Source organism: Lissotriton vulgaris, chromosome 8 (genome assembly GCF_964263255.1).
Source record: "Lissotriton vulgaris chromosome 8, aLisVul1.2, whole genome shotgun sequence".
Classification (NCBI taxonomy): domain Eukaryota; kingdom Metazoa; phylum Chordata; class Amphibia; order Caudata; family Salamandridae; genus Lissotriton; species Lissotriton vulgaris.
The window spans coordinates 1317635525-1317661331 of record NC_141696.1 but is presented as its reverse complement, the minus strand read 5'-3'; the positions used below and the strand labels follow the sequence as shown (position 1 = coordinate 1317661331).

The 25807-nt window shown below is 43.0% G+C and overlaps 1 protein-coding gene across 6 annotated transcripts in view; it reads left to right on the top strand.

Moving 5' to 3' along the window:
- GRIA4 (glutamate ionotropic receptor AMPA type subunit 4) overlaps positions 1–25807 on the top strand; it is a 969207-nt gene that overhangs the window by 904645 nt on the left and 38755 nt on the right. The gene's annotated exons all lie outside the window — the stretch shown is intronic.

Here is a 25807-nt window from a genome sequence, read left to right as displayed (position 1 = left end):
ATTGAATGAACACTGTACTTTTACCTAACTTGAAAACAAAAGCGCAGTAGATGGCTCAGTGGACTATTGGATCGGCTGTAAATTTTTGTAGCTATCAGGAAGGTTGTGGGTTCTGATTTTTCGTAAGTGGATCCAATGTTTGCCATTGATGGATTTATATGAAAATTTAAAAAAGTTTCCTCCACCCATTGTTTTAAATTGTTAGCATTTTGTTCCAATTATTCCGTCTAATTTGAGAGGTAAACCCGAACCACATTTCACGTCCAACCCCCCCAACACGCACACATTCATGTGTTATTCACATCTGGTCCAAATCATGTCGGGAAAAATCATGTTCATGTTTTTCTTTTTTCTAAATTACTGATTTCCGTTTAGTGGGCTAGAGTTTTGTACTTAATGTGCTTTTGAAATGGCGAAGGGCAACCAATGTGTCCCAGTGTGCAGTAGAAAGCACCAGTTAATTTAACACTTTTCAAGCACTGAAACTAAACTGTGATTACTATATGTTGTAAAGTGCTTAGTTGTGATGCTCTGTACAATTGGATTGTTGGTAGAGTAACTTGCTTTGCCTTATAAAGCCCTTCTTTGCTGTTTACATCAACCCTATGTACCCGGTCTGTAAGTGCTGGGCACAGGCTTGTGTTCCACACTGGCTGACCGTTGGAAGGTACTCTGTGTGATTTAAATACATGAATTTTGAGTAAAATCTCTGAAAGACCGCTGTCCGGCTGGACATGTCTCTCTAAATATAGATTGACTCTGTCTATATTTTATTTAATTTGTTTTGAAATTCTACTATGCTTGGGACCACTGTTTGTTGAAAAAAAGTAGAAAGCACCAGGCACATTATTATTTTTATTTTGAATTTAGTTATGGAAAAGCTCCCTCGTCAAGGCCGCAAGAACAAACACCAAGGCCCCTAGCGGCACTTTTGGTCTGCTGAGCGTCACTTTTTAGATGCTCCTAGATGCACAATGTGCCGCAGCTTATTTACAAGTCCACGCAAAGATTCCTTGTGGCACTTCCCTGCACCAAAACCTCGTAAATGAAGCTCCATCTAGGGATATGCGTCACGTTGTAAAACCCTGCATCACATTATACCTGCATCAGGAATAATTTGTGCAAGGTAGGCGTTCCCACTCAGAAAAGCCTCAGAAAAGTGACGTACAAGATTTCACTGTGTTGCTTCTAGGATGCCACTGCATCAAAACCTTATGCCTGCTAAAAGCAGGCATAAGGAGTGACGCAGTGTAGTGGGAATATTCCTCAAAATGCATTGCTAAAGTTGCGTTGTGCTTGCGACACAACTCCAGCAAATCGTGACTTTTGCATCAACTGATGCCCCCGAATTTCTGACGCATCTGTCAATCCTAGCGCCATGGTGCGCAGTATTGTAAATACTTTTTCAAGAATGGGGGGCTGGGCCCTAAACTCCACTTAGACTAGGCCTCTTTTTAAGTTATAAAACAGCAACGTGTCTAGGTGTGCATTCAAATAGAAAGTACTTGTATAGCAACCACCACACCTATTGAAGTGGTTTAAAGTTTGTATTGCTTTATCGTGAATTCTTCATATTATGACATTAACATTCAACTTTTAAATCATGTCAACATCAAGAAAACAAAAAATTCAAAACAATACATTAAGCATCAGTGAAAGTGACATATTTGACATAAGGACAGGCTGCAAATGCAAAACAGTAACATACAACAAATTACACGACATATAACAGTAATGAGGTGACCAGTCCTTCAGTTAGATAGGGAAGTGTGGCGGTATAGACAATTTTCACTTTCAAAGGCTAACAGCAGCTAGTCATATGGGACAATAGCATCAGGCACAATGCCTTGAGTGCACACTGTATAATTCTGTAGTTGGAGAAAGGATGTGGGCTAGCTGAATCGGGTCAACACGTTTCAGAACTTCTGATTTTTTTGAGGTTTCATTCTCAGGACTAGGACTAGGTCAAAGGCTGCAATGTACATGAAATTACAAAAAAGATTAATTAAGTTTATGTCCCTCATTGTGAACTAACCATACTGATCTTTCTGAGGCTGTCAAATTAATTCTTACCATGGGTAATCGTGAGGTGAGTGCGACATTAAGGAACCCCAAGTGGCACGTGCGCTCTCTTTTTTTGTGCTAATTTCTGAAAGAAAAGAGAGCGAGAGCTAATTTTGGCCATGTCAGTGTTGTGTGATCCACATCTGTAATGGAGATACACTTTATTGACACGGCGCGTGGCTTTTGGTGCGGGTTGCGCCCGTATAACCACTAAAATCAAAGGATTGAAAAATCGCACTTACGCACTACTACATTAGGCTAAGCGCTAGAAGCTGTGCCTGTGCTATGGATGTTACTCCAAAAGAGTGTTAAAACTTGCCTCTGGTGATGTGTACTGTATGTCTCGTGGTACACAATCAAATTGCAATCAAGATGTGCTCAGTGTAAGGAAGAATATTGGTGTCAGCCAATACGCTAGCTGCTGTTGGCAGGTTATAGGCTTTGAAAATGAAAATTGTCTATACCGCCAAACATCTCTGCCTAACTAAAGGGCTGGTCACCTCATTACTATTGCATGTTACTGTCCTGCGTACTTTTGGTTTTGCATTTGCAGCTTGTCCTTATGTCAATTATGTCATTGTCACTGATGCTTAATGTATTGTTTTGAAGTTATTGTTTTTCTCAACGTTGACATGATTTAAAAGTTGAATGTTAATGTCATAATATGAAGAATTCATGAACAGTATTTCCACAACAACAATCCACTTCAATAGGTGTGGTGGTTGCTCTACAAGTACTTTCTATTTGAATGCACACCTAGACACTTTGTTGTATTGTAAATACGGTTATCCATGGTGGCACAAGGGTTTCTCAGAGTGGGGCAGGAAAAGGGAGGCATCTCTACAGATGCGTCACTTTCTTGTAAATCCACCTCCAAGTGTTTTGTAAATAGCACCAGGATGACGAAACGGCATGTAGGACCATTACTGTTTTATTTATATAACACGTGAGAGACTGTATGAAAAGCCATTTCTAATATCCTTATTACTGTGGACTTGTGACATCTTTAGTCACCTGTATCGATGAAATGACATACCTGCTGAACTGTGAAAGGGTATTACAGTTGAGTTGGTACATAGCAATGCCTCCTGTCATAGCCAGTAGGCAAGGTGAAAGGCAGGTCTCAGAGCATAAATACAGCTTCAGTTTAGACATTCAAAACGAGAACTGGCTTTTCGTTTTTCTCCTATGTTTTTTTGTTGTTTTTGTTTTTTAAATAGTGATCAACAGAAAAGACATATTAGTGGCAACATGTTTAATTTTTGCACACTACAGGAAAGATGTATCTTTTCTTGTTTCTATACGTTCTGAGCTACAGCATTTATTTGACGTTAAACTGATTGTAGTATCTTTTTACTGTTTTTTGGAGTGTTTACTTGCGCACTACATATTCCGTTTTTATTCTTTGTCAGCAGTCATGCTATCTCTTTCACATGAACAGGATACCAAGAATTTAAGCTGTTTGTGGAAATGATGATAGTATCACCATGTATTAAAAGGACTAAAATAGTGTGGTAAGTTAAAAGGACATTGCAAGTCACCTCAGAGTTTGATGACCATATAATCACCACCCTCCTTTATATGGTCACAGAACTTCACTGTGAATTGCAATATACTTATAATGTATGACTGGGGGAACTTTTTCCCATCTATTTTATTAAATGTCTGATTTAGGGGAGTTAGGGTTTTTCAAACAGGAAAATGTTTATTGAAAAGAGTAAGTGAAATACTAAACTTCCTGTTTGTAATAAAAAGGAGACAATACATGTGAAATTGCAAAAAAGAACCCTTTGTTTTGTTAAAAAACACAATCTGATTATAAAAGAAAGATGTTGTTGAACGAGTTATCTGCTAACTGTAGATGTTCAGGTTTTGTTTGCTGTTCATGAACATAATTTTAATTAAACAATAGACAATGTTAAAGCTTTGCAGAGTAATTTGGGACTGTCATGATGATAATATCCATATTTCACATGGAATCATAAAATGTTTTCTATATTTCATTGGTCTTTGAGAAACAAGTATTACACCACTGCATTTTGTGCACTAAAAGTACTGCAACATGTAGTGCATGTTCACCCGTAGGTATCTCGGCACTGAATAACAGATGTTCATTGTTACCCAACTCAATGGTACTTATTTTATCAACCTCAGATGGATGAAGGGCAGAGTGGACCCACTGGGATTTGAACCTGTGACCATGAAGTCAAACTCAGTGAACTGAGCCACCAGACCCGGCTCTATGTTAAAACACATTGTCATGGGTCCCATGTAGGGTCTGTTTTCTGTTTTGCCAGTGAATATTGGCTACGTGATTAGACACACATAGAGTCAGCTATAGCAACCCTTTGGGTATTGTTATGCCCAAGTTTATATTTAAAGTTAATTTTTGTTTTGTTTTTCTTACTTTTTGGTAAGTCAAGTTTTGCACTAGTTTTTGTGTGGAGCTATGGGCAGGTGGGTAAAACATTTTAACTCTTAAAAGAAAACTAAAGGGTTTGAGCATGGACACCTATTCACCAGAATGCAAGGGGTAGTAGAAGTTACATCATATGACTTCAACCCCAGATGACACAACAGGAAGTGACATTATATGTCCTTTGACCCTGGTGTCACCACACGAGGTAATGTCACATGATATTTGACCATGATGGCATTACTGGAGCTACCTCCACTTAAGTTAAAAAGCTGCCATATTTGATAATGACCTAGTCTATGTCAACCATGGGCACCACATTTATTAATGTGCAACTAACCCCATCTCACTGATGTGCATGTAGCGTAGTGCCCTTTCATATGTTGCCACAAACCTATTTCCAATTATTTTTCTACCATTTGCATGAACTGATTACTCTTGAACTTATATGCACAGCCCACTACTGTTACATCTTTTTATCTGGACTCCACTAACCTCGAACACTCTGCTACCTCTTGTAGTGTAGTTCCTATATTCCCAATAGGCTCTGCGCATTGGAATAATATATCCTATAGATGTGACATAGGACTCATGTCTACTAGGTCTCTATCGAATATATTACAATTAATTGTGAGTACCAGCTAACTCAGAGGTCACTAGAAACGTTCTCGAGTTCACAAGAAAGGATTTAGTTTCTGACAACCGCATAAACATGACAACTTTGTTTCCCCAAGATAAAACTGATCTTCAGAGTCGTGGAAACAATAGATAGATATTTTACTCAGTCATTCGTGCATGCTTCGTTTCACCAGAGGTGCAGAGAAATAGAGAGACAGGCATTTTCAATAAAAGTATTTATTGAACAGTCTTCTCTCTCAAGCGTAAGAAATGAACTGCTATAATCGTAAAACTGGTTGCAAAATATAGTGCATACAGTAAAATGAGTAGAATAAAATAATACTGTAAGAGCATTGTATGGTTCCTAGACCATAGATAAATACATACATAAATAACAGAGGCAAAAAAGTACTCGACTGGTGCTTCTAAAATACGCCTACCCCAATGTACCTAACCTAAGCTTAGTACGAGGGAAGAAGTAAGTGAGGTGTAGCATAAATGTAGTGTTCTTTGCAAAGAATCTATCCAAGATTTCTCTTAGGGTCTAATCAGCTCCGTACCCTGGTTTGGAATGAAGGAGGTCAATCTCAGGACTCAATTTCCCAACAACCCGCAAGGGTAGCTTGGAAACAATGGAGCTGGATTTCTCGGCAGGAGAAAAAACAGCGTCTCTCTCAGTGCGTCTGCTGGAGGGTCTGCTTCCTTCGGCACTTGCTGTAGGGAGCTGCGTCGGGCAAGTAGAGCGTCGAACTGCTCTAAACCACTGTGTGTTTGCTATGGCAAGTGTGGGCATATTTATACCTTGAAGGTGCCAAGTTTGAAGTAAGGGTGGACATAATAACATCATCAAAGAGTCTCAGTTCTTTGAAAACTCCATGAGTTCTTGGACAAATCAATATTCAAGCAAGGGGAAGTCCCTAATTGCTGAAGCCGAGTTTTCCAAGAAATCATTGTGGATTTTCGGAACTAGTGGAAGTAGATCTGCTGTATTTGGACTGCATGAGCTATGTCTAAATATGGTTATGATTTCTATGCCTATATAAGGATATGGTGATTTATACCTATATAAGGTCATGTATCGGGAAAATTACAGTAGGGTCCTAAAATACTATACAACACTCTCATAACTCTACACATAGCCCACACACATGATCTTAACATGGTTACAGCTACTATTCTTTACACACACAATGAGGCACACATTCTTCACACAACACTTGTAACACACCAAAGAAGATTCCTAACACAAGCATCGCCCTACACACAATGCTAAAACACAAAGATGTACATACCTTCAACAGACAACTAGGCAAACTGGTCTAAACACACAGCAGGGTAAACATTCCAAACAAACATCTTTGTTACACACTCAGAACAACTAAACATATCTTTTTAATACAAAAAGAGGCACATAAAAATACAGATCTCATATGCACACATTCTTAACACACGCATACTACCTACACTGTCGATATGAGACATTACTTTCTTACTGACCCACTAACCAATAGAAAAGGTAAAGAGCCATTCTACACACACACATACGACACACTCTTTCTCTATCAGCCTTCAAGTGTCCTGAACCCACCTGTAAATAGTTCATTCATTCCAAGTTATTTATGTTTTTCTTTTCATTCTGTCAATTGTACTTTTCATATTTCTAACAGGGGAAACAGGATTTGTAGTAGTATGGCAAAAATAAATCCTGGTCTGTATCCAACACCCACACCCTTGTAAAGCCATATATGAAAAACTTATAGGCTCGAATAACTGGTCCACTAAGGGGAGCCAGATTTAAAGTGCACAAATTTAAAGCCTTGTTGGCTTATAATATAACCAGTCTTTTAGTCCTGTTCTTTCTTGATCAACAAATCCCTCTTCAGGACTGTTATTTTACATTGTTCCACCCTCAGGGGCAAATACTACACTAACATATTACCTACACATACAACCAAACATTTATTACCTGCAAACACTGTCAGACACGTATTAAACACACACACACACTCACAGTCAGACATTCAAATAAAAAGTAATTACTTACATCAGGGCCATAGCCAGGACTAGAGGTTTTGTGGGGCATGGTCCTGAGTAATGCTATTAGTATGAAAGAACAGTCTAGTGGTCTAGTTATCTACACAAAATACAGGAAACATTGTGCAATACAGTCATATTTTCAAGCACGAGAAACATTTGTTTTGATGAGTGCATTCTTCCTTGATTGTGTGACAGATGGTGTACTTAAAAGCATGTTGGACCAATATCATTGGCAAAGCTGAATAACATTTCATCACAATTTCATAAAGGGGTTTTGGACAAGAACTTGTGAAAATGAGTGACCCAGTTTACAGATGTTAATCTGTGGCACAATGAAACAGTAACATTGGTCAAAACTGGCTAACATTTGAAAATAACTCTACAGAAGCTAGTGCACTTTGTATATTTATTAAGTAAAAATAATCCCTTCCATTTGTCAAACCTGCCTGAGTTTTTAATGTGACGCACCCAGGCTATAACTTTAATTTCGACAGTAGATTCAATTGTATTAACTGAGTTTCAGGTTACTCAAATTCAGAGCAGCAGTGACTGACTTGGACATGGCTGCTGCTAAAAAACCTATACTTGGAAAAACACAAACGTGGAAAATAAAAATAAAACTATTTGCAATTATTTGAGATAAACATTAAAACTGAGGGAGAAATGTTAAAAGCTCTGGCAGGAGATATGCCTGTTATTTGAAAGGTATCATCTCCTGCCTGTCTGGAGGATTCTTCAAATCTTCCCTTTCGTTTTTCACTTCTTTACAATGTAGTAATTTATTTTTTACCTCGGGACAGTGCTGGCTCCTAAACAGTAGTAAGTTCACCTTCTTGGAGAGGAGGCCTCAGCGCCTCGCTGCACTCAAATGTCGGCACAACATATAAGTCTTCTTTGGCTGTCAATCAAAACTCCCTTCAAAGTTACTAGAAGCCATTTGAAGGCATTGTTATGCTTGAAGGAGCGCTTAGGCAGGTTGCATTTAATTTCTCTTTTCGTTGCTCTGCCACATCCTTAGTGACAGGCCCTTGTATCAAAAACAGCCCCACCCATTGCCATTCCCCTGTACATCTGCAATATATAGGAGGTTGCTGAAGGGCCACAGTAGGCCCAATGGGTAGAAACAATAAAAAACATAGGACGGACTTCTCAAAAGCGACAAATACATACTGTTTTAAGTTTGTTTTGCAATCTCTAAGCTAGAGGTCGCAAAGATAGCACCAGGGGTCTCAAGTGCGACCCCTGGCTATCCCAAAATAACGTGCTTGTTGGGGGAGAACAATAACTCCTCCATGTCAGGGGATCTTCATCCGCCAAATTTAGAGCCGTCTGCTGTACCTGCGTACATCTCTCTACATTTGCAGGACCCATGGCCATGGGGGTTTCTGTCAAAGTAGGAAAATGTATCAAAAGTTGGACAGTTGGTACCAGCAACCACAACACCCCTTACTGCTAAGTTTTTTATGATGGTGACAGTCAGGGAAAAAAAGGAAAACATCATTTACCCCGCAGTCTTTACTACGGCCAACCTTTACAGCGAGGTTGGTACCCCGCAAAAACTTTGCAACACGTTACTTTAACACGCATGTTGTTAAAATGACTTGCTGTAGGGGGCATGTTGTTGGACTGGTGTTGGATTTTTAAAGTACAACACCTTCACCATTGTTGTGTAGACTGGAGTTGGAATGGCAATGTATACTATTCCAAAGTTCAGTGCCCCCTTAAAGCAATTCGTTGTAACGACTTGCGTGCTAAAGTAATGGGTGGTAGCGTTGCACATGGGGTTCTGACTGTTCGTAAAGGAGTGCAGAGTAAATGCTTGAGGTGCTCCGTCAACCAACTAAAAAAAAGGCTGTGAACGGACCACCTTAAATAGGGTGGATGGTGTGTAGTCCTTCCTCTGACAGCTCATAATCCATCAGGTCATCGGAGCAATTATTCTCTTGATGAAGCCAATGGGGCCTCCGTCGATGGAATACCTATTGTCCCCCCACTGTAAGTGAGGCAGGCAGATTGAGGGTTTGATGGATAGGATATACTCTGTCATATTGCAACAGAGTACTCAGTCTCCCAAACTCTAAATCAAGTCCTGTGCTCTCCACTAGAGGAAAAAAAACAGTAAACAGCATTAGATCATACTTGGAATGAAACAAGACCTTTATATCCATTAATTGGTTGTTGATTGGTTGTTGATAAATTAGTGTTTGTCAGGCAGCCTTCAAAGAGTTAAAAAATGCAGCTATCCAGATCATTAATTCACAGAATCTCTTCGGATTTCTGAACCAGTTGTTGACTCTCACTGCCATGTACAAAAAATAAAGGTAGACCATTGAATGAGGGATCTTTTGATTCCATCACCTATCGCAACTGTGCTCTTTGGCTGGCAGACTAACATCTGTCGGCCACAATTACCAAACGCATGGAAAGGGGCGACCAATCGGTCCCCCCGAACGTATGGCAGAGTACCACGATCCCCCCGGGAAGCCATCTTGGGCGGGAGGCGAGTCTCGGCTGGTATGCCCGAAGCGGCGTAGCCGGGGCGCGCCTTTTCCCGCCCTCGAGTGGGTTGGCCTAGACACTAACGCGGCTGGCCACGCCCTTGGGGCAGGCAGGGGCGGGTTTACGCCCGCCCTGAAGACGGATAAAAGGAGAAACAAGACCAGAAGGCATCCTCTTGTTCCTGTGCTCTGAAGCTGCACCTCCTCGCTGCACGTGAGCTCGAGACGGAACGAAGAGCCAATTTTGAGCGTTGTAATCGTTCTTGTTTGTTTTTCAGATACTCTGTTGGAGAATGCCGAGGAAGGCGGGAAAGCGAATGACTACCGACCAGATGCTGCGTGTTCTCATGAAAGAGGTGACCGACCTAAAGAGGCGAATGGATAAAGACGAGGAAGGGGGGCCGAAACGTCCTTTGGCGGGAGCAGCCCCGGAAGGAAAAGGCAAGAGGCCCAGGAGGGGAGCAGCTGGGGGAGACATCCCGAGTCCCAGTGTCCCGCTCGAAGCACCCACTCCCGTGCCGGAGGAAGGGGATCCGATTCCCGTTGTGGTCACCCCCGTGTCCGGGGAAGATATGCCGCCCGAGCTGGCGGCACAATTAGCAGCGTGGTTGGGTAAAGGTAGCGAGGGCGCCACGGCTGTCGACGCGCAGGTGTTGATGAAGCAACTGCGTGAAACTCGGGAAGCAGCGACGGTATCCACGCCGGCTGCGGCCGCAGAGAAGCCACGGGGGACGGTTTTAGTCGCAGAGACAGCGTCCGGTGCAGGTAAGCGGCCATTGCCGATTGCGAGGGAGGAGTCGGCACCCTCTCGAAGGGAGAAGTTGGGCCAGCATGTCCCTTTAGCTATTAAAGAAAAGATATGGGCAGGGGAGTATGTAAACATCTTCTCGTTGCTTACTGATCATTATGAGATGGAGCATGTTAAGGGTCAGAAGGACCTCATGCATCCGAGTGTTTGGCGCGCAAAGATGGCCGCCTTTAAGGTAAATGAGAACATTGGCAATTGGGGCAAGGCGTGGGGGGTTTTCACATCGATCTTGGGAGAACGAAGGCCCGAATTGCTACCCGAATTGCCGATTTATCAGTCACGAATCATGGGGTACTCTGTATCACACGAGGGTAATCATTGGTTCTGCTATGATAATATTTTTAGAAAAGCAAAAGAACATGATAAAAACTTAACTTGGGATTGTTATGATTCTGTGTCCTGGTCCAAAATGAAGGATACTGGTATGTTGAAATTGCCATTGGTAGGGAGTAACGTGGGCGAATCCTCCCGTCAGTATGCGGGGACGCCCTTTCGCTCAGGTACGGGTACCGACAATCACTCGAGGCCTACCGGCAATGCAGGTAAAAAGGGGGTTTGTTGGAACTTTAACAGGGGCAAATGTACTAGGCCCCAGGGGTCGTGCAAATTTAGACACGAATGTAGTGGGTGTGGGCAATCATCCCAACCTGAGTCCACGTGCAGAGCCAAAACGGGTGATAACGGGGGTAGAGGAGGTGCCAAACAGGTCTAACATAGTCCGAGGGGCGCCTTTACCTACCCCGATTGATACCTTGGCAATGATTCCCTGGCTCAGCGAATACCCGGATCGTGCTTCCGCTGGGGTGGTGCGAAACGGGTTTTCATATGGTTTCCGCATCCCAGTGGGGGACTTTCAGGGTGTGGAAAAATGCAAAAATCAGATATCGGTCTTGCAGCATACGACCGTGGTACAGGAAAAGATCCGGAAGGAGGTTACTCGAGGTCGAGTCGCCGGTCCGTTTAGTGTACCCCCGGTTGCTAACTTTGTTTGTTCTCCTTTAGGGGTGGTTCCCAAGAAGGACCCGGGTGAGTTTCGGCTGATACATAATTTGTCAGCCCCACGTGGTCTTTCCGTAAACGAAGCGATAGACCCGGAAATGTGTTCAGTGCGGTACGCATCCTTCGATGAGGCCGTAGCCATTTTGAATCGCCTGGGGCCCGGTGCGCTGATGGCAAAATCTGATATCAAGTCAGCGTTCCGGTTGCTCCCGGTACATCCAGACGATCAGCGTCTCCTGGGATTCATGTTTCAGGGTCAATATTACATGGATAGGTGTATGCCGATGGGATGCTCTATATCTTGTGCCTATTTCGAGACATTCAGTAGTTTCCTACAATGGGTCTTCACAAAGAAGACGGGTTTCCAACATGTGATGCATTATCTAGATGATTTTTTGTTCCTGGGGGCAGCCGGGGATCCGGTATGTGGGCAGGCTTTGGCCGCATTTTGTGTTTTAATGAATCAGTTTGGCGTGCCACTGGCACCAGGTAAGACTGTGGGTCCTTCGACTTGCCTCGAGTTTCTGGGGATCGAGTTAGACTCCGGAGAAGGTTGTTTCCGTTTACCAGGTGATAAAGTGTTAAAGTTCAGGGCATCCCTGCAAATGTGTATGAGCGAATCTAAGGTTAAGCTGCATCAATTACAGCAGTTAGTGGGACAGTTGAATTTTGCCCTAAGAGTCATACCAATGGCCCGCCCTTTTTCCCGTTCGATCGCTCAAGCCATGGTCGGACTGAAGGAGGGCCATCATCGCACAAGGCTCTCGGCAGAGGTCCGCCAGGACATGCGCATTTGGTTGGCATTTCTGGCGGATTTCAATGGTCGAGTCGTCTGGAACAAACCGGCCGTGTCCTCTGAGGAGCTGGGGCTGTGGACAGATTCGGCAGGGAGCATAGGTTTTGGTGCCATTTTCGGCACTCGATGGTCTGCACAAAAATGGCCGGCATGGTAGCATGACAGTGGACTGACAAGTAACATTGCTTTCCTGGAACTTTTCCCCATTTTGGTGGCCCTGAGAACGTGGCCCGAAGGGTTCAGAGATCACTCTGTGGTATTTTGGTCTGACAATATGACCGTGGTTGAGTGTATCAATAGCCAGGCAGCACGATGCAAATGGATTTTGAGACTGCTTAAAGAAATCGTATTACTGTGTATGCAATTGAATGTGCTATTCAAAGCAAGACATGTCCCGGGGGTAATGAACCAGGCGGCTGATGCCCTTTCTCGTTTTCGTATGCAGGCCTTCTGGGGTTTTCTTCCCACAGCGGACCCGGAGCCGGCACCCTTTCCCGAAGCTCTCTGGTCTCTCGGTACCCCGAACTTCGTAACCTCGTGGGAGAGAGTTTAGCACCCAGGACGAGGAAGGCATATGAAGGGGCGTTCCGGTCCTATTTAGCCTTTTTGGGGACTGCTAGTGAGGAGCTTTGGGGCCAGGAGGAATGGGTAGTGAACTTTCTGATGTCTTTACATCTGGCAGGGAAATCGGTGGCCACGGCCCAGAGGCATCGGGCTGCCATTTCCTTTGTTGCTAGGGCTCATGGGATCCAGGACCCGACAGCGTCTTTCGTTGTGCAAAAAGCGCTACGTGGGTGGCAACGCCTTGAGGGTCGCAGAGTAGACGAGAGGCGCCCGATAGGTTTAGATAGGTTGGCCCAGTTATTATCCAGACTCCCTACAACATGTTCATCTCACTTTGAGACAGTGTTATTCCGAGCCGCTTTTACGCTGGCATTTCATGGGGCTATGCGGGTAAGCGAATTAGTGGCGAGGAACAAGCAGGATGTTACGGGAGGGCTGTGCGCAGAGCACGTTCAAATCAGAGGGGAGACAATGACTGTCTCGTTTGTAAGGTCCAAGACCGATCAGAGCGGGATGGGCGACTGCATAATTATACGCAGGATTCCCGGGTCGTCCATGTGCCCAGTGAAGTGTTTAGAGGATTATTTAACATGAAGGGTGGCATCATGGGGGGGGACCTTGTTGAGACACGCGGACGCCACCCCACTGACAAGGTTTCAGTTTCAGCGGGTGCTTGCGATGTCGATTACAGCTGCGGGCTTGAACCCGGGCGAGTTTGGGACCCATTCCTTTCGGATAGGGGCTGCTACAGAGGCTACAGCCAGGGGTCTGAATGTAGAACAAGTTAAACGTGTGGGGCGTTGGTCCTCCAATTGTTATAAAAGGTATGTGCATTTGCACATGTTGTGAAGCTGTAATGATGTACTCACGCTTCTTGTTTTGTTTGGTTTTCAGTTACGCAAGCCTACGAGGCGGGGCGGACTATGCAGTCGACCCAACACCGGGACAGCGGTCAGACATCACCGGCTGTGAAAAAGGAGGTGTGGGTCGTGGGCCACTCATACGTGAGGCGTGCCGCGGACGTATTCAAGGCAGGTGACATGGTGCACGTGGCTGGGGAATACGGGTACAGTGTGTCCTTCTACGGAAAGGGCGGTCTCTGTATTGACCAGTTTCAATCATTTTTCGAGGGTTTGCTAGGGCGGACGAGGTCACCGCCGTCTGTAGTCATAGTACATCTTGGGGGCAATGATTTGGTCACCACTGGTAGACGACTTCTCCTGGAGGCGATGCTTTCCACTGTAAGTTGGTTAGCGAGGAGAGTTCCAGGGTGCACAATTGCGTGGTCCCATATGATCACACGAAAAGTGTGGCGGGGGGGCTTTTTCTGTTTCTGCTTTAAATCACTCTGTGAGAAAAATTAATAACAAAGTGAGTAGGTTGTTCCGGTCCAATGCACTGCATTCTATTTCGCATGGGTGTATTAATGATGACAGTATGTATTTGGGGGACGGTGTTCATTTGTCTCGGGTGGGGAATGAGTTACTCATAGGAGACTTCATAGCTTGGCTAAAGACGTTAAAACATGACCTTTAGATAGGAGTGTGGTGGGGGGTCCGGATAGCCGGTCAACTATCCGGACCTGTGGCGGTAAGGTCATGATCGGTGAGCACTAATTGGAAGATCCCTATGAGTGGGCGTTACCCATTACGGATGGGGGCGCTCGGGGGAGGTGGCCATTGGCCCCTCAACGGGGAGGCGGTCCCTTCTAAGGATGGGTCGCCGAAAGGAAAGAGAAGGCGGTCAAGGCCCCTTCATGGGTAGGAGGGGTTACAGCCCCCTCCTGGTGAATTTCCCGGGGCCAGGACGTCTGCGACGGCAGATGTGGTAAGTTGTGTGGGGTGTGGGGGGGGGTCTACGCTACCTTCTAGATACCTCACACGAGCCTCGTACGACCTTTAAGTGGCGTCGAGTTTTATTGGGGCCCCCGTCAAGTCAAGGGAAATTGGTAGTTGCACTTGAGGTATGCCTCCGTGCCGCCCCTCACAAGGGAGGGGGATATGTCTGGGTTAGGGATCTTGACACCGGTTACGACCTTGCCGTTGGCCCTTAAACGTTAGGATGTACAATTTCAAAATTTCAAGTAAATGTTTTGTAGGATGTTAGTTCGGCTAGGAGAACCTTTGTATTAGAGGATATGTTAAGGTTAGCCAAACATCGCAATGTGGTAATGAAATTGTACATAATATGAAACTGTTGATGTTTTCATTTTGTTTCATATTTTAATAAATACGGCCGGGAGGGTCACTCCCTCCCGTCTTCCAAAAACTTCAGAACTGTTTCCGGTTTCCCATCCTTGGGGATTGTGTTGAGAGGGGGTGGCGGGTATCTCAGCCATATTGCAGTGAGCACTCTGTTACGAACAATGAAATAAACAAAAAGACTGAAAGAGACTCCAAGCTCGAGGCCCATGTTGCTTCTAAAATAAATTCAAAAAGTGAAATTCACTAGGTATATTTAACTGAAGTAACTATAACGTTCACACCCCACCAAGCACATTAGTGTGATAATTGATGTTTTTTCCAGAAGTTTCATTCATGTAATAAATTTAAAAAGTGAAATGCACTAGTTATATTTATCTGACGTAACTATAACTAGCACACCTCACCAAGCACAGTAGTCTCATCATTGATGTTTTTTTCAGAAGTTCCATTTATGTTATAAATAATGTCATAGAACATGTCATGAGTGATGTCATGTATTAGGTAATAAGCAGCGAGGGCTTCAGTGTTTTTTTTAGTTTAAAATGTAATATTTTAACTGACATTTTCACCTAACTATAAGGATACTTCAACATTTTGTTAAGTGAAAATCTAGTTTTTTTGCAAATGTAAAGTAAAATATTAGCACCATACCTAACTATAATGTCACTTTAAACTTTGGCTTTATTCAGTCAATTTCTAGGGTTTTTAATGTAAAGTAATACCATCCCTAACTAGGCCAGGCTCTGTTTCCAACTGAAGTGGTTGGCTAACCCCCTGCTCCACTAGCCTTCGGCAGTACGCAATGAGGGTTGGCCGAACGGCCTGGTATAAATCCATTCTGCAATTTTTGTTGTATTGCAGTTCAATTTTACTTTCGAAAATTGCATGAGGAATAGATGTTTTGGGACGCACCTTTTTTCACTGCCCTTGCTTGATAGATCACCCTGAAACTTTCCAGGAAGGAACTGAGTTTGCTTAAACTTTTTATGTGTAAAGGTTTGTGAAGATTTGTCAAATGTGGTCAAAGCCACCTTGTAAGCACAGTAAAACGCAGTTTTTGTTTCTTTAATAACTTCAGGGTTGTTGGATGAATCTGCACAAAGTTTGCCAATAAAAGAAGTTCAGTCACTTTGGCCCCTTCCTGGTAAGATTCACAGTGATCCATGAAGTGGGGGACAAGAAAAAGGAAATGTTAATTCCCACTGAAAATGATTCTCTGTGATACATAAAAAACAACTGAATGGAATTTTGTTATGTGGTGTAAATCCATTGTCATGTTATGTTATGATCACTTAATATATCGCAGGCAATCACCCCAAAAGGGGTACCTTGGTGCTGAAGTGCAAACCAGGTTAGAGAATTAGAAAAGCACGGTTTTAAGAAGGTTTCTGAAACAGACAAAGTTTGGACACCCCAGAATGTGCAGGGATAGTCTATTCCAGTGGTGGGGGATGAGATAGGAGAAAGATCGGACGCCATACTTGGCTACATGTATATGCTGAGCACAGAGCAGTAGCTGGTCTTTTGATCTCAGATTTCTGATAGGAGATAAAGGCAGGGTTTATTTGGAAAATATTCTGGACCCTCACCAGACAGAGATTTATACACCAACCATAGATATTTTGAAAATAGAGCATTTCTTGATCGGAAGCCAAAGAAGAGATTTTTGACTAGGCTCCGAAAGAGAGTAGAGGGTAGTTTGAAAACCAGGCATGCAGTAGTGTTTTGAGAACCACTTGAAGCTTAAATACTATTGATTCATTAGCTGCAGCAAAAGGGCATTGCCATAGTCCAGGCGGGTTACAACAAGAGCCTGAGTAACATTTCTTTTAGTGTGTAGTGGTAATCACTGAAAAACTTTTCTGAGCATGTGCATGATTCCATAGTAGGCAGTACAAGTTGAGCCTACCTGCTGTCTCTTAGAGAGATTTTTGTCAATCAAGTTGCTGAGGTTTTTTACCACCTTTTTTTTGCTTAGATTTCTTTTATTGCTTTTCAGCATTAAGTACAATAGGCCAGTAAATGCCTTACATTCATCGAAGTACAATCCGGCTTGAAATCCACCTATCTTACTCACAAGGTCAACAAAAAGAGAAAAAGACAGCAAACCCCCCCTTCCTCCCCTCCTCCACCTTCCTCAGCGAATTGTGTCTAGGTAAGGAAAGTTCAAGTGGATGTCGTGAGAGTAAAGTGGAGCCAGCCAAGGCTTGTCGGTGTCATCATAGTGCACCAGTGTGTAAGAACATTTTGGGCTGCTGCGCCTAGCGCCAGGGTCATCTGTTTGCCTCGTCAGGACTTACGGGGGAACGTGAGAGCGTTTTGGAGGCCTAGCAAAATGTACGCAGGGAAGCGAGGTATCTGTGTGTCAAAGTGAGAGTAGATGTCATTAAGTGTCTGTTGCCAATCACCCTCTAATAATGGGCAATCCCAGAGTAAGTGAGTGAGGGTACCTAGAGAGCTGCATTGTCTTCAACAGAGGGGACTGCGAGAAGGATTGCAGCGTTGTAAGTGTTCAGGGGTCAAGTACCAATAAGTAGCCACCTTGATGGCCGTCTCAGTGAAGGCCATGTTGCGAGCCGTGTGTCGGGCCCTGTGATAGATTGATGACCATTCTTTCCATGTCAATTCTCTGCCCAGCTCTTTTTCCCAGCTTTTACCACCTGTTTAAGGTGTGAGGTAGCTCCTATTTTTAACAGCTACCAGTCATCCGACCAATACGCATGAGCCTCACTGAACAGCAGGATCTCCGCTTTATCACCATTCAAAGTAGGTAATTCAGAGATATTCGGGAAGCAACTTTTCAAATATATTCCCTGAATCTATTTTTTGTTGATTCAGGGTTATGACCCATGGACATGATCAATTGCATGTCATCTGCATATAAGATGGCTTTAAAGACGCATTATCTCACCACTTGAGCTAGTGGGGCGCAATATATGTTATAAAGTGTGAGACTCAAATAAGAGCCCTGTAGCTGTGGTACCCCTTTGTCTAGGGATGTGGCATAGGATTTAAAAGGTCCCAAGTATATTGTCTGAGTCCAATTGCTAAGGAAGTTTTGGAGCCACCCTAGAGCTTTACCGCAGACACCAATCTCAGTAAATTAATGGACCATGATGGAATTAGAGATGGTGTTGAATGCTGAGAAATAGGTAGAATAGTACCAGCATGGCAAGAAGACTGCCATCAAAGGAAAGTTTGAAGCACCACAATCAGCACAGTTACTGTACTACGTGAGACTCTAAAACCTGACTGTGAGGGGTCCAGGAGGGAATTAGCTTGCAAAATAGAAGGAGAGTTGTTTATTTACTAAGATTTCCAAATGTTACTGAGATAGGGATGAAGCAATATTGGTTATACCATATATAGTTGGGGGGTTGGAAGGGTTCCACGTTTGTTTTTTTTAAATTGGCATAACTTGTGCAGTTTTCTAAGCTACTGGTAAGGTAGCTTTGCTAAGGGAAAGGTTAAAATGAGGTGATGTTTGGAAAGAGGGTGGAGGCAAGGGTTGCCATGATGTGAGGGGGGAAAAGTCTGAGGGAGAACCTGATTTGTTTTTTTTCATCATCTCCAAAATTTGTGATGAGGTAATATATTCGATTTACTCTCGAATGGTGGGAAAATTGACATTCTGGGAAATATTGGGGGAGATTTCTGTTGATTGGGAACAGTAAGAGAGATTCTGATGGATAATCACAATTTTCTCTTCAAAGTGGTCTGCCAAAGCATTGCATAATTTCGGGGATTGAGGACGCACAGACAGTGGGCCTAATGAATTTGTTTAAAACTTTAAACAGTTCTTTGGCTGAATTCCACGCACTGTCAATTCTATTTATAATGTGGGATGTTCAGGTCTCATTTATATGCAGCTTTGTCTAGGATGCATCTTCTCTCCAATTTCTACACGCCAATTACTCCTTTTTAAGGGCCTCCGAAAACCAGGGGGAGAGAGACTTAGGACCTGATTTAGATTTTAGCAGGCAGATTAATCTGTCACAATGGTGACAGATATCTTGTTAGCCGAAATAAAAATCCCATAGCAAATTATGGGATTTATATTTTGGCGGACAGGATATCAGTCTCCGTTGTGACAGAGTAACCTGTTTGCCGAGATCTAAATCAAGCCCTTAGTGAAGTTGGAGTGGCTTAGTTCGGGGGAGTGACTATATCAAGGGCCTGAGAAATAGACCCTATTGAAAATCCATGAGAGCACTCTTCATATCAGAGGTCTTAATAGCATACTGAGAGAGAAAATGAAGGAGCAGAATGAGGAATTTAAGACTTTTTTCCAAGGCCTTGTCTTTTTAAGATCTTTGTTTTTGCGTCCGGACAGTTTTCCTTTTATATGGAACTGGAAACTAATAGAAAAATGGTCTGTCCAGATAAAAGAAAGAGGAGAGTCCACCTGAATGTCCAAGGAATTAGTCAAAACAAGGTCTAAGGTATGCCCAGCACTGTGTGTGGGCCAATTACTGATTTAGTCCCACCATCTCCAAATCAGAGAGTAGATGTTGTGTTTCTTGGTCTGAACCTAGTTCCGTGTGAAAGTCAAAATCTTCAACCAGCAGGAAATTGTTAGAAGCAAGCACATGGGAGCAAGATGTTCAGTCATTTTGTGGCTGAAGTCTTTTTTTTAAGTCCAGGGGAGTGATAAACTAAGTCACCTTTCCATGATTCACCAGGCAGAGTTTCCAAAGTAGAAATACAGAGCACTACCAAGTCATCAATAAGGTTGTTCACCAAAGTGACTTTATCCCGGTTGCAAAATGCAATAGCGCCTCTGTCCCTTTTATTAGTCTCCCTATCTAGTCTAATGAAGCTGTAATTTGAAGGAAAATCTATAGGAATACAGGGTAGAGCTGATGAATGAAGGCATGTTTCAGAAATTAAACAAACAACTGGATGATATGTTGTAATGAGGTCTTATATTCAGTAGTTTTGGGATGGAACGTGCATTGCAGTAGAGGCCTTTCAACAGAGACTTGTTAACATGATCAATTTATGGATATTAATTTAAATGAAAGGAGAAAGTGCCCACTTTGTCCTGATTAGGAATAGAATCCCTCCAAGGGTCAGAGACCAGCTGTGGGAGGCATGATGAACATCTGTAGTTGTAGAGTTTTCAGTTGGGAGGAGTCTTATGCTCCAGAGGAAGGGGGTAGGCCTGAAATAATATGGCCATTCTCTGTAAGATGGCCTTGTCTCTAATCTCCTTAATGTTTACAAATTCTAGGCATTCTCTTTGCCTCTTTAGTGAAAGGAGCACAATTCTTTGCAGCTGGTGGCGGGCAGGCACAGACAGGCTTGCCTTTGGCGTGTCCGTTGGCGCGCTCGCCTCAGTAGTCTGCTGTGAATCCACACCAGGCTGCTCTTTAAGCAGAGGAATAAGAGAGGAACTCAAGAGACTAGACTGCTGACCATGAGAAAATGTCAGCCGTTTTAGTCTTTTACATGTGTCAAAAGCGACTCCCTCCACTCAAATGGCTAAGTCGGGTGGAAATGAGGTAGAAAAGTAAAATTGTGAAGTGCAGCAGCATTTCTACATTTTACTGCTTTCAAGATATTAACTTTAAAAAAAAGTTCTGTGGATGTGCGTGACAAGGTTAACATTGGTATAAAAAGTTTGTTTCCAAATGTGTTCTCATTGGCCTATTCAAGAGAGATTGTCAGATTCCGATTGGCTTGCCACAATATGTTGTGGCAGTCATTACAGGACTTGTGGACTTGCTTCCTATGTCCTGAAAAAAAAATGAAAGACCACATGTATGGACACTCTGACCCCTCTCAGCTTTGTGGGGTCAAAATTAAAATCTAGATATTATGGGTCGCAGTACCAGTGGCTGGTACTGCAGCACCCAGCACAGCACTGCATGTAGAACCTCAGTAGCAATAAAACATTTTTTTTAATTAGATTGGTGTGGTCACAGCCCACACCCTGCAGATAGCCACCAGGGAGCAGGCCGTAGGCAATGTGCATTGAGGTTGCCCGCCAGTAGTGGGCTGGGGACAGGGCCAATCAAACACTACACATGGCTGAAAACTGTGCGAAGTGGAGGGGTTGGTATTCGTGAAACTTTGGCCACCCATGAAAGGTTGGGTGCAGCACCTTGCTAAACCCCTATTGTGCCCCTATAGTGCCAGAGGCCATGGGCAGCAGACGGTTGGCCACCCACTGGTAGTTGAGGAGATTAGACAAACGCAGTAGTTGGCCACAGGCCCTGTGTCCAAACCTCTGCTGCACACAGCTTAATACCGTGCAGAGGATGGGGTTTGGGTGCCCACAGGGGGTTGGTGAAGAGCCTGGCCTCTGCCCAGGATCGCACCCAACATAAGAAGTGTTGGGCATCTGTGAAGGGTTGGCTCCAGGGTTGAATTCTACAGCCAAGCCCCATGATACATCACAAAGGCTATGTGAAGTGGAGGTTGGTCCCCCTGGAGGATAGTTGTCCCATGGGGCAATACGTGCAGGGCCTGGCCATAGGGTAGCTCCTGCACACAATGTTGCACTGTACACAGCCAAATATCTACGAAGTGTGGAGGTAGGTTGGACCCCATGGAGGCTTTGGTGCAGGGCCTGGCCAGGAGTTGGCACAAGCATTGGGTTGGACACCCATGGGGGGTGGGGGGGGAAGGGGGGGTATTGCCGGGTCTGACTGGAGGCAAGACCCTACAGGCAACACACTGATAGGCCTGAATTTAACTGACAAAACAAGGGTTAAAGTGACATTCTAGATAGTTAAAGTGAGATATGAACTAATATTCTAAAACTGATAAATACACTGAAATTCACAAGATATAGTTTAGTGAAGTACTGTAACTTGCGCCCCATCATGCACTGCTTATGGCCTCACGTATTACATCACTCATGGCATGTTAAATGACATCACTGATGACATCTCAAAAGACAAGGGGCCAGATGTAGGTGGCCTATAACCGGTCTGTAACGGCCGAAATTAACGAATTTCGACCGTTACCGACCAGTAATAGGCTTTTCTTATGTAGGGGGCCGAAATTAAGGATTCAGTAATTTACCGAATCGGTAGTTTAAGGAATCTGTAAATTACCGATTTCTAAAATACCGATTCAGTAAATTACCGAATTCCTAATGTAATGTAAATGAGTGCTTATCCCATGTTAGGATTCGCTATTTACCACCAACTACAAGTTGGTGGTAAATAACGGAAAAAAAAATCAATTTAATGCAAATTGCTACAGTGCCATGTTGCAGACATACATGCCCTTAGGGCATGTATGTCTGCAACATGTGCAACCATAAACAATTGAGGGGTGCAACAATGTTTTCCCCCTTTTACTGAATCGGTATTTACCGATTCGGTAATTGACATTCATCCCTATGGGCCTCCAGGCCCATAGGAATGAATGGCAATTACCGAATCGGTAAATACCGATTCGGTAATTACCGAATCTTAACGATTCGGTAATTTTTACTGAATTTTTAGCTACATAGCATTTACCGATTCGTAAATACCGAATCGCTAAAATTCTGTATTTACGAATCGGTAAATACTATTTACCGAAATCTAGCCCATAATCTTTTATAATGCTGTTCACCATAAGCACTTACATCAATTAAAAAACGAAACTTGTTAGTAACTGGCCTATACTCATACAATGTGTAGAGTTACTATGTTTTACATGTATGAGTACATTGAATGGAGATAGAGTAAAGTTTTGGGTGCAAGTAGCACTCCATGTTAAACAAGGCAAAGGCTGAGTGCACCTGATGTGTGTTTTAAAGTCATATTTTACAGTTAGTTGTGGCTTAAAGCCAAAACCTGTTACAGAAAATCTGTTATGAATGCCAAAGCTTCTGTTGACAATAGATTATCCACCAGTGGATGTTAAATGATTGTAATCCATAGCCAATAAACACATTCTATGTAGCATCAGACTTGTATAAGGTGCATATGTTTATTTGCAGATTTTGAGACACTGCAGATTTCTCAATGATGTAGAATGTAGGACTGACCTACTTAGAGGTGGTTTGACTCACACTGGGGTTGTAAGCATGCCTATAAGGTTGTATGTCAGTGTGCTCATCTCTGGAATGTGTATAGTGTATTTTACCAAACTACTGAGGATTATCCTTAGGGCTCAGCAGAAGGTGTTTTATGAATGGTAAATGTACACTGTCAACATGTGAATTCTTTTGGAGGCTGATCCTTTGAAGATCCTTTCAAGGTGAAAATAGTAAGAACTTTTAGGAGGGTGTTAATGGTTTGAAAAGGGATTGACACCATTGAAGTGCGTGGAGGCATTTTGGTTGTTAGGTGGGTGAATACAAGTAAACATCAGGTTACATCTATATATGCTATGTCTAGCATGTACGCAAAGCTTATGTCCATTATCACTAGATTGGTAATAGAAAATTGGACACAAGTTTAGCTTCTTAATGACTTCAAGTCCATAAACTCTATAGGAATCTGTCATAATGAATGGAGGATGTCATCAGTGATGTCATCAATGATGGCATTTGAAATACCATGAGTAATATCAAATATGTTGTCATTTAATGTCACAAGTGATATAATTATAGTTTGGATGCCTATTTTGTGACATTTCATGAAGGTGCTTATATAACTACCAGCCGTGCCAAGTACCACGCATTAAGTGTTAGACTAATGCATTACAGTGCACCTCTTCAGCAAGTTGGAGCGCTACTAAATTGGAACCAGTCAGAGCAAATCTCTTAGCTGGCATGCGCTGCTTGCAGCAGGGAGCTGACTCGCTCAGGGCTGTCTACAAATATAACATTCACCACACGAAATCCCTACGTGGCACTTTCAGATTCACTAGTCCTGACGTGACAGTCAATAAAGCAGCCTAAAGTGATGGTGCCAATGTTGTTTTGCCGTCACTCCTGCAGGTGCAATCAGATCAGGTCTTCATCTGAGTCATTCCTGTAAAGACCGCCCACTCGGCTGTCCATCTCCATAAGTGTAGCACATCCACCATATCAAGAGTTCAGAAATGGATACTCCACCCCGCAGGGATGAACCTGTGCTGACCATGGCAGGCAGAACAATATATAACGCAACTATGGGAGGGCTCTATTCGGACCATCTTCTGTTTACATGAAGCTGACAGGTTAATATCTTGATAGAAGCTTTTTTTTACTGTTTTTCTTTTTATTTGTTCAGTCTATATCTCCATTTCTCATTTTGTCCCTTTCCCCTTCTCCTTCTACTCTGCATGTCTTTTTCTGGAAACATTTTGGAATGTGCCCTGGTGACCTCTTGGGAAGAGGTCAGAGATAAATTCAACTCCTATCTAAGTGGGCAGTACAGAGCTGTGATTGGAGGTTTTGTCTTAAAACTACTGAACCATGAGATAAGCAAACATCTACTCATGGGAAATGTCGAAAACACATGAAGTCCAATGGCTCAGACTGGTTTGTGTGTCAGGAACTGCAGTCAGAGAGGGAGAGGACTGCAAGGAAGGGCTTTCACAGTCAATAATGGGGACGGCCAAATGTGGACATATTTTACTATGGTTCATGAAATATAAGAGCACGTAAGGGGTGAGGAAACAATATATAGATGTTTACTCCAGTGGGAGCCAGAGTGCTAGAGAACCCTATAGCTAGGATGTTCACTTTCCAAACTTAAAAGAAGCTGAGCAGTTCGAGTGACTTATGTTCTTTGAGATTTTAATATTAGAATCTGTAAATAATACAACAGATTCTCTCTCCTCTGACAGGCCAATGTATCAAATGCAGACATTTGCCAGTGGAGACTCCTGCTCTGCCGCCATAGAGACGATATCCTATAGCCAGGGTCACACCTGTAGTCCCAGTCAGATGTATACACAAACCCATAAAAAGGAACACAAGAGCACAAACTGAGACAACACTTTGTTGTTGGAGAAACATTGGCATAATTGTATTTAAACTAAGGTACAAGTAATCTGTTATCTTGCCAGCGATCTAATGGTAGCTAGCGGGTGGTAGGAACTAAACTTCCTTCCTGCCTGATTATCCATTGAGCTCCAGACTTATTCATCGGGTGCTTAGACCTTCTATGTCAGCTCAGCTGCATTGGTCAAAAGAGGTGTAAAATCATGTGGGATGTGAGTAGGTTGTGCAAGTTCTTAAAGTTTCTTGTTGCTTAAATGGGTGTCATTTCTGCTATTTATATGTTTCCCGTGTCTTCATTGCTTGATTTATGCTCGAGAGAGGGTGTCACTGATAGTCGCTGAATGTCACTCATAATTACACTGAAATTGTGAAAATGTCACACATAAGCAATCTAAAACCTTGGCAGCTATGCACTACTTCTCCACGTTAGGCTTTCAGAAATAGTATTTCCAATGTATGTACTTTATGAGAAGGGCGATGCTAAGAACTGGTGGGAGGTGGCACTGTTCATGAGTTCAGTAGAAGATCATTCTTCAATGTTCACCACCCAGCTGTGACAGCACTAGGATGTATTAAGTTACAGGTTTAAAATTGAGTTGGATGTTGGGAAGCCCAAAGCATTGGGAAAACGGTGTTCAATTATTATTTTTTTCAGTTTTTTTATTTTCCAAAGCTATCACAATACAACCGAAATAACAAGTTGTTTTATTTGAAGAGAAACAATAAGTAATTTAAACAGCACAGTTCTTTAATGTTTTAAGAAATTGGGAAAATTAAGTAACCAGGATCAGCTATAATGCTTCCTTGAAAATATGTTGTACAACTTTAGAAAAAATACAATCAAAATATGGAAAGTATGGTAACTAAAACTTGTTCCAAAATTTCTAAAGTAAGTGTTTCTCCTCAAAAGTATTTCAGACTATGGA